The sequence below is a fragment of the Nelumbo lutea genome, chromosome 8 (genome assembly GCF_056320005.1).
Source record: "Nelumbo lutea isolate HS-2025 chromosome 8, American lotus-T2T, whole genome shotgun sequence".
In the NCBI taxonomy this organism is placed as follows: domain Eukaryota; kingdom Viridiplantae; phylum Streptophyta; class Magnoliopsida; order Proteales; family Nelumbonaceae; genus Nelumbo; species Nelumbo lutea.
In genome coordinates this window covers 18447382-18454416 of record NC_142691.1, presented here as the reverse complement: position 1 = coordinate 18454416, position 7035 = coordinate 18447382, and positions in this window count along the sequence as shown.

Genomic DNA, 7035 nt, shown 5'->3' with positions numbered 1-7035 from the left:
CTAAAAAGTAAATTTTTGAATATCGAGACAATCATTTTTCGACCATTTCTTCAAAAAACGCCTTTCCAGACGCATTTTTTTGCTGATTCCGTTTATTTGCTGATGTATAATGCCTGCCACCTCAGCAGAAATGGATTGGCATCGATACCAAACACCATCCAAGCCTGAAGTAAATCATCTACCAAGTATTTATACGGCAAGTAGATCAGTTGTCTCCACTTAGTGTCTCAAAGCTATTACTTTTATTGTAGCCATTTCAGCTAACTTGAACGGAGAAGACAATGAATAGTGCAAAGAGGGTAGTTTGGGCAATTAGAAAACTTTAAACTGTTGGATGAGATTTTTTTCGAAGTTAACTAACAAAACACTAACGGAAGGGGTCTTTGTCTATTGACTAAAGTTTAGGAGGTCTTTGTCGCAAAAAAAGTAAAAAGGAGAACTTTGTCAGTTGTCACTGACACCATAGTACAAGGGGGTCTTTGTAATTTACCCTAAATTTTAAATCAAAAGAAAATATTAGGTCCGTTTGGTTCGTGGGAATAAGGTTTTGGAATCGGAATCAGAATGGGCCACTCCGATTCCAATTGTTTGGTTTGGCGGAATCAGTTCATTCCTATTGAAATGACATCACCCCATTTGAGGGAATGACTATCGCCTTTTCTCCCTTGGGAATTGATAAGGGGTAATTTGACCTGACCCGTTAACATGTTGACACGTGGAGCGACTTATTGATTAGGAGACATCTCAGTATTTCAGACACCTTAGCATGCCAAGTCACCTTGGGCACCTTGGGCTAGTTGGCTAAGACCGGGGTCCCGAGGAGCTTGCATGCACCGACCTACCGAGGTATCACGTAGCCCTCTTTTAGAAGCTAGCCAACTGTCTCTGACCTCTTTGGGATCACGTTGCATGACAACGGACCTTATCCTTATCCTGCTCGGATCGGAAGGACTCAGATAAGGCTTATCAGCTCACACAGAGTCCATCTTCAAGTACAGAACAGACTTTGAGTTACGTAGGCCAGTGATCTCGTACATGTTTTGTGAGGTCTACGGCAGCTCGTCTATATAAGGGCATCACCTCCAACCTCATAAAGGACACACGATTTAGCTCTCATTTTCTCATACTTACAAGCAACCTAGCTTTCTGCAAAAACTCTTCACTAACTTAAACATTAGAGCACCCACACCGGGTAAAGTATGTTGAAACCTCTGATACCACTTTCTTGTAGTTCAACCGACCACATAGTAAATTGACGTCCGAGCTGCCTTCTAGCATGGAACGACCAGATCGTGCATCATCAGGAACGAAATCCTATTCTTACTGATTTCAATTCCCACTCCTATTCTTTTCTAAATCAAACAGATTATGGGAATATACCATTTTGATTCTGATTCCGGCTGCAAACCAAATGGACCCTTAGTTTATTCATATTTAATTGCTTCTGTCTCTTGAATTAGGTGCTGGACGTGCTGGTTAATCTGTATTGGATTTTTAGTAAAAGGCATAGGTGGAGGTGAGGCGGTTTAGCCAAAGAGCGAGGCTTTAGCCTTGAAAAAAATAAAAAAAAATCATGAAACCCTTTTATAAATAAAAAAAAAAACATAAAAGAAACGATATTAACATACTATTGTACAACTTACATACCTTTTCAATTTTTCTAGACCTTTCAATCTATATTTCCATGCAGGATTCCTAGGAGACTGGAGAACCATATTTTCGATTATGATATGAAAAAGATATGGAATAAACTAGAATCATAAACTCTTCTCATACCATATCTTTTTCAAATGGGATTTTCTACTCACTTTTCCTATCTACTCTCTACCACTTAAATTGTAGCCACATATCTCTATTATGAATTGAGAGATGTGTGGCTGGCTGCAATTCACGGCCGGTAGAAAATGGATAGGAAAAGTGAGTGGGGAAATCTAGGTTCTATCTTTCCCGCATCATAAATTTTCCTGAAAAAAATAAAAACTCGTATATAAGGTATTATTTATCAAAATTCATGGATAGATTTTGGTTGGTCAAAACTCTTCTCATACCATATCTTTTTCAAATGGGATTTTCTACTCACTTTTCCTATCTACTCTCTACCATCTTAAATTGTAGCCACATATCTCTATTATGAATTGAGAGATGTGTGGCTGGCTGCAATTCACGGCCGGTAGAAAATGGATAGGAAAAGTGAGTGGGGAAATCTAGGTTCTATCTTTCCCGCATCATAAATTTTCCTGAAAAAAATAAAAACTCGTATATAAGGTATTATTTATCAAAATTCATGGATAGATTTTGGTTGGTCAAAACTCTTCTCATACCATATCTTTTTCAAATGGGATTTTCTACTCACTTTTCCTATCTACTCTCTACCATCTTAAATTGTAGCCACATATCTCTATTATGAATTGAGAGATGTGTGGCTGGCTGCAATTCACGGCCGGTAGAAAATGGATAGGAAAAGTGAGTGGGGAAATCTAGGTTCTATCTTTCCCGCATCATAAATTTTCCTGAAAAAAATAAAAACTCGTATATAAGGTATTATTTATCAAAATTCATGGATAGATTTTGGTTGGTCAAAACTCTTCTCATACCATATCTTTTTCAAATGGGATTTTCTACTCACTTTTCCTATCTACTCTCTACCATCTTAAATTGTAGCCACATATCTCTATTATGAATTGAGAGATGTGTGGCTGGCTGCAATTCACGGCCGGTAGAAAATGGATAGGAAAAGTGAGTGGGGAAATCTAGGTTCTATCTTTCCCGCATCATAAATTTTCCTGAAAAAAATAAAAACTCGTATATAAGGTATTATTTATCAAAATTCATGGATAGATTTTGGTTGGTCAAAACTCTTCTCATACCATATCTTTTTCAAATGGGATTTTCTACTCACTTTTCCTATCTACTCTCTACCATCTTAAATTGTAGCCACATATCTCTATTATGAATTGAGAGATGTGTGGCTGGCTGCAATTCACGGCCGGTAGAAAATGGATAGGAAAAGTGAGTGGGGAAATCTAGGTTCTATCTTTCCCGCATCATAAATTTTCCTGAAAAAAATAAAAACTCGTATATAAGGTATTATTTATCAAAATTCATGGATAGATTTTGGTTGGTCAAAACTCTTCTCATACCATATCTTTTTCAAATGGGATTTTCTACTCACTTTTCCTATCTACTCTCTACCATCTTAAATTGTAGCCACATATCTCTATTATGAATTGAGAGATGTGTGGCTGGCTGCAATTCACGGCCGGTAGAAAATGGATAGGAAAAGTGAGTGGGGAAATCTAGGTTCTATCTTTCCCGCATCATAAATTTTCCTGAAAAAAATAAAAACTCGTATATAAGGTATTATTTATCAAAATTCATGGATAGATTTTGGTTGGTCAAAACTCTTCTCATACCATATCTTTTTCAAATGGGATTTTCTACTCACTTTTCCTATCTACTCTCTACCATCTTAAATTGTAGCCACATATCTCTATTATGAATTGAGAGATGTGTGGCTGGCTGCAATTCACGGCCGGTAGAAAATGGATAGGAAAAGTGAGTGGGGAAATCTAGGTTCTATCTTTCCCGCATCATAAATTTTCCTGAAAAAAATAAAAACTCGTATATGGATTAAGGTGCATATCTTCAATAATATTTGATTTTCAGCAATTGCTATGTGGTTATCATTTAAACCTTTTAATGTATATGATTATTGGTTGTTATTTATCTGGGTTTTAATTGATCAAACTCTTTTCATACCATATCTTTTCCACATCATATAATTTCCCGGTTACTGGATGAAATCATTTCTTGAATACCTTTTGATTTTCAATTGAATTAAAAATTAACATCATGTAACGGGTTAAAACAGAAACAGGAAGAATTGTCCGGCAAATATAGATACTAGAAATTTAGGCTGTGTTTGGTTTGAAACAAAAATTATGTCCTCATCCTTACGTTTTTCTTTAAACCAAACACGGCCTTAGATCAAAAATAAAAGAAACTAGGCCAGTTGAGGGGCTTGCAATTGCAAGATGATTTCAAATCAATATTCAGGAATAATAGGTAGATGAGTGAAGAAAATAAAATAAGATTGAGATAAGGTACTTTTAAGGAAAAAGTTATAGATTAACTAAAAAGCATAAATGAAAAAACCAAGTCCTTGCGTGAGAAACCCCATTATATTTTATTGAAATATTAGGGAGAAAAATGGAGAAGTCAATTAGGAGTTGTACAAAATCTTCAATTGCACAAAGAGAAGAAATGTGAGAACCTCTGTCTCTCTCTCACACACACATCTGTATATTTATTTATTTGTCTTGATTAAGAGATTAACGGCCCATTTAGGGTCCAGAATTGGAATTGGAAAGGAGCATTTCGGTTCCAACTGTTTGGTTGGGCGGAATCGAAATTCTATTCCCATTTCTATTGGAAAGGTATTTCTCCATTTGAGGGAATGGTCATTCTCTCCCTCTCACGAATGAAATCCCATTCCAATTGATTCCAATTTCCATTTCAATTCCTCTTTGAAGTAAACAGACTATGGGAATAAACCATTTTGATTTTGACAATAAATCAAACGGACCCTAAAAGTCTTCCATATCTTATGTAATGTTTTAGTACAAAAGGAAACACTGTTTTTACACATATATCAAGCCATAGTCTTAGTAGGCTGCATGAAAATGAGGCTTACAAATGCCTTGGCATGGCATTCGCTTCAAGGTGTATGCCTTGCCTTGCAAGGTCAAGGCTTGAGCCTCACAGACTCACAGTGCAACTGCACATCTCTCCCCTTTCGGAAGTGCAGAAGCAGCTTCCACAGTCAGCTGGGAGGATCTGGATCCCATCTGATTAAGCTGGATATGGATCACAAATAGACCCATTACCATCCAAGTCACCATGCAAGTTCCCACCAGATCTCAAGCATAGAACACATCTATACTCAACCCACAGAAGATATAATTGCATTTGATCCAAAAGTGAAATTCAAACTGTATTTAGAGCTGTAAGTTCAAGAAAAAGCAAGTTGAATGTGATCTAATAGGATCCGAATTTGGATCCATATAACTAAAATCTCACACTTACAGAACAAATCCAAATCCACACAAATTTGACAACACTGTAGCTGTAGTCCCAAACATTATAGAGAGAAATGAGTGACTTAATGGAATCAAAAAGCAGTGGAAGTACCTTCATCTTCATTCCTTTGGGTGCTCCAAATGGGAAACAAAGCCAAGCCAAACATAAAAGGATGCCATTGCCATGTGATCTCAGCCCTTAAAAAGGGCAATAAATAGAATGGGCCATGTGAGGCTTAGCCCAAAACTTTGACAGAGGGCAAAAGTGCATCTCTGTGGATCCCCTCGTGCACTCTGATCCTCTCTGCTTTGCCTTTTCTGGCCCCCCCTCGTGCACTACTGACCCTTTGACCTTTGACCATTACAGAAAATAAATAAATAAAAAGAAGAGAAAAGTGGAACATAAACAAAGGCAAAAAGAAGAACATTTTGGGCTTGGGACGGTTGGGGTTGGCCAAAAGGAATATTTTTGATCAGTCCAAGATGACCCAACTTTGGACATTAATTGGAACCCCAGACCCTACTATCCTTGCACGTGAGGTTCACTATAATTATATTGCATCTCCAAGTACAACCCCAGCACATGTCACGTGACCTGTCCACCTCCCTCTCATCTCCCTCCAGGATGGTTTGTACTTATTTTTGTAGTACATGCTGACATATGTGTGATCCGTGATGATGGGCTCCAGGGAATGATCCAACGGTCACCAAAAGGAGTTCGGTTGGTGGTGGTTGGTTAAACACTTTAACCAGAACCCCAAGATTTTATTGGGCTAGACTAGGATAAAAGGAAGATGCTGTATTTGATGGGTCAAAACCCATATATATATATATAGCAAGCCTAGAAACCTTTTTCATTTGGATCTTTTCATTTTGGCTGGAGTTGTGAAATTGGATTGACTTGACTTACGGAGGAATTCGAGCTGGTTGGAGTAGATTGGGACCCACCTATCACATAATGAACACCATGGTCCCCCCCCACCCCCACCCCATCTACACCAGCCCAAGTGAACCCTTTTATTGCCAAGAGAGCTTAGCTCGACATCCAAACAAATATGAGATCAGGACTTCATTCATCGGATTCTGATACATATATGACTCAGACCAGACCAGACCAGTGCTGGAGGTGATGCAGGCTTTAAGCGGAGATGATTCTTTAATATTTAGGGTATACGGAAAGATCTTGATGGTCTGAGTTTTGAAATAAATTGCTACATCTAGGCTCCACATGGTCTTGTATAATGGAAGACTTAACCATTTACCTGATTATTAGGTGAATGATATGGTTGTCCTCTAAGCTCCTTTGAAATACCTCCTGTACAGAAGATCAGATGTATAGGGATCTATCCTTTTTAACAGTTCATGAGACCAACTTCAACTAGGCCTGAATACGTAGGCCAAGCCCCATCTGTTTGTATGTTTGTGTGAGAGAGAGAGAGAGAGAAAGAGAGAGAGAGGCTGGGTTCTTGTTGTTTTTGTTGTCTCAAATTCAATCTGGGTACGTAGTGGGTACCAGCCGTAGGTAGATCATGTAGGATGGTCTCTACCCAATTTCACACAAGCCTTGGATCAATGTCTTAAAACTGAAGCAGAAAATTAGTGGGATCAGTTTCAACAGAGAGATTGGACATTGTTATACAGGATGTTTATTGAGCCAATGACAATAAAAACCAGAGAACAGCCAAGCCGGTCCCCCTGGTTGTTTCAACTTTCAACAGAGAGAAACAGTTGTAAATTGCAATTGGATGATTAACTTCACTACAGTTAATAAATCTTATTTCTATATTTTGGGTCGTTTCAAGAAGAAAAAGGAAGTTTACTTTTCTAAATTACAATTTATTATTTTATATTTGCTTCATGATTTTTTATACTTATTCTCAAAATATAGATTAGAAATGCCCTTTTTCTAGACCATTTTATTTTTTATTTGATATTTAATTATATTTAAATGTTAAAA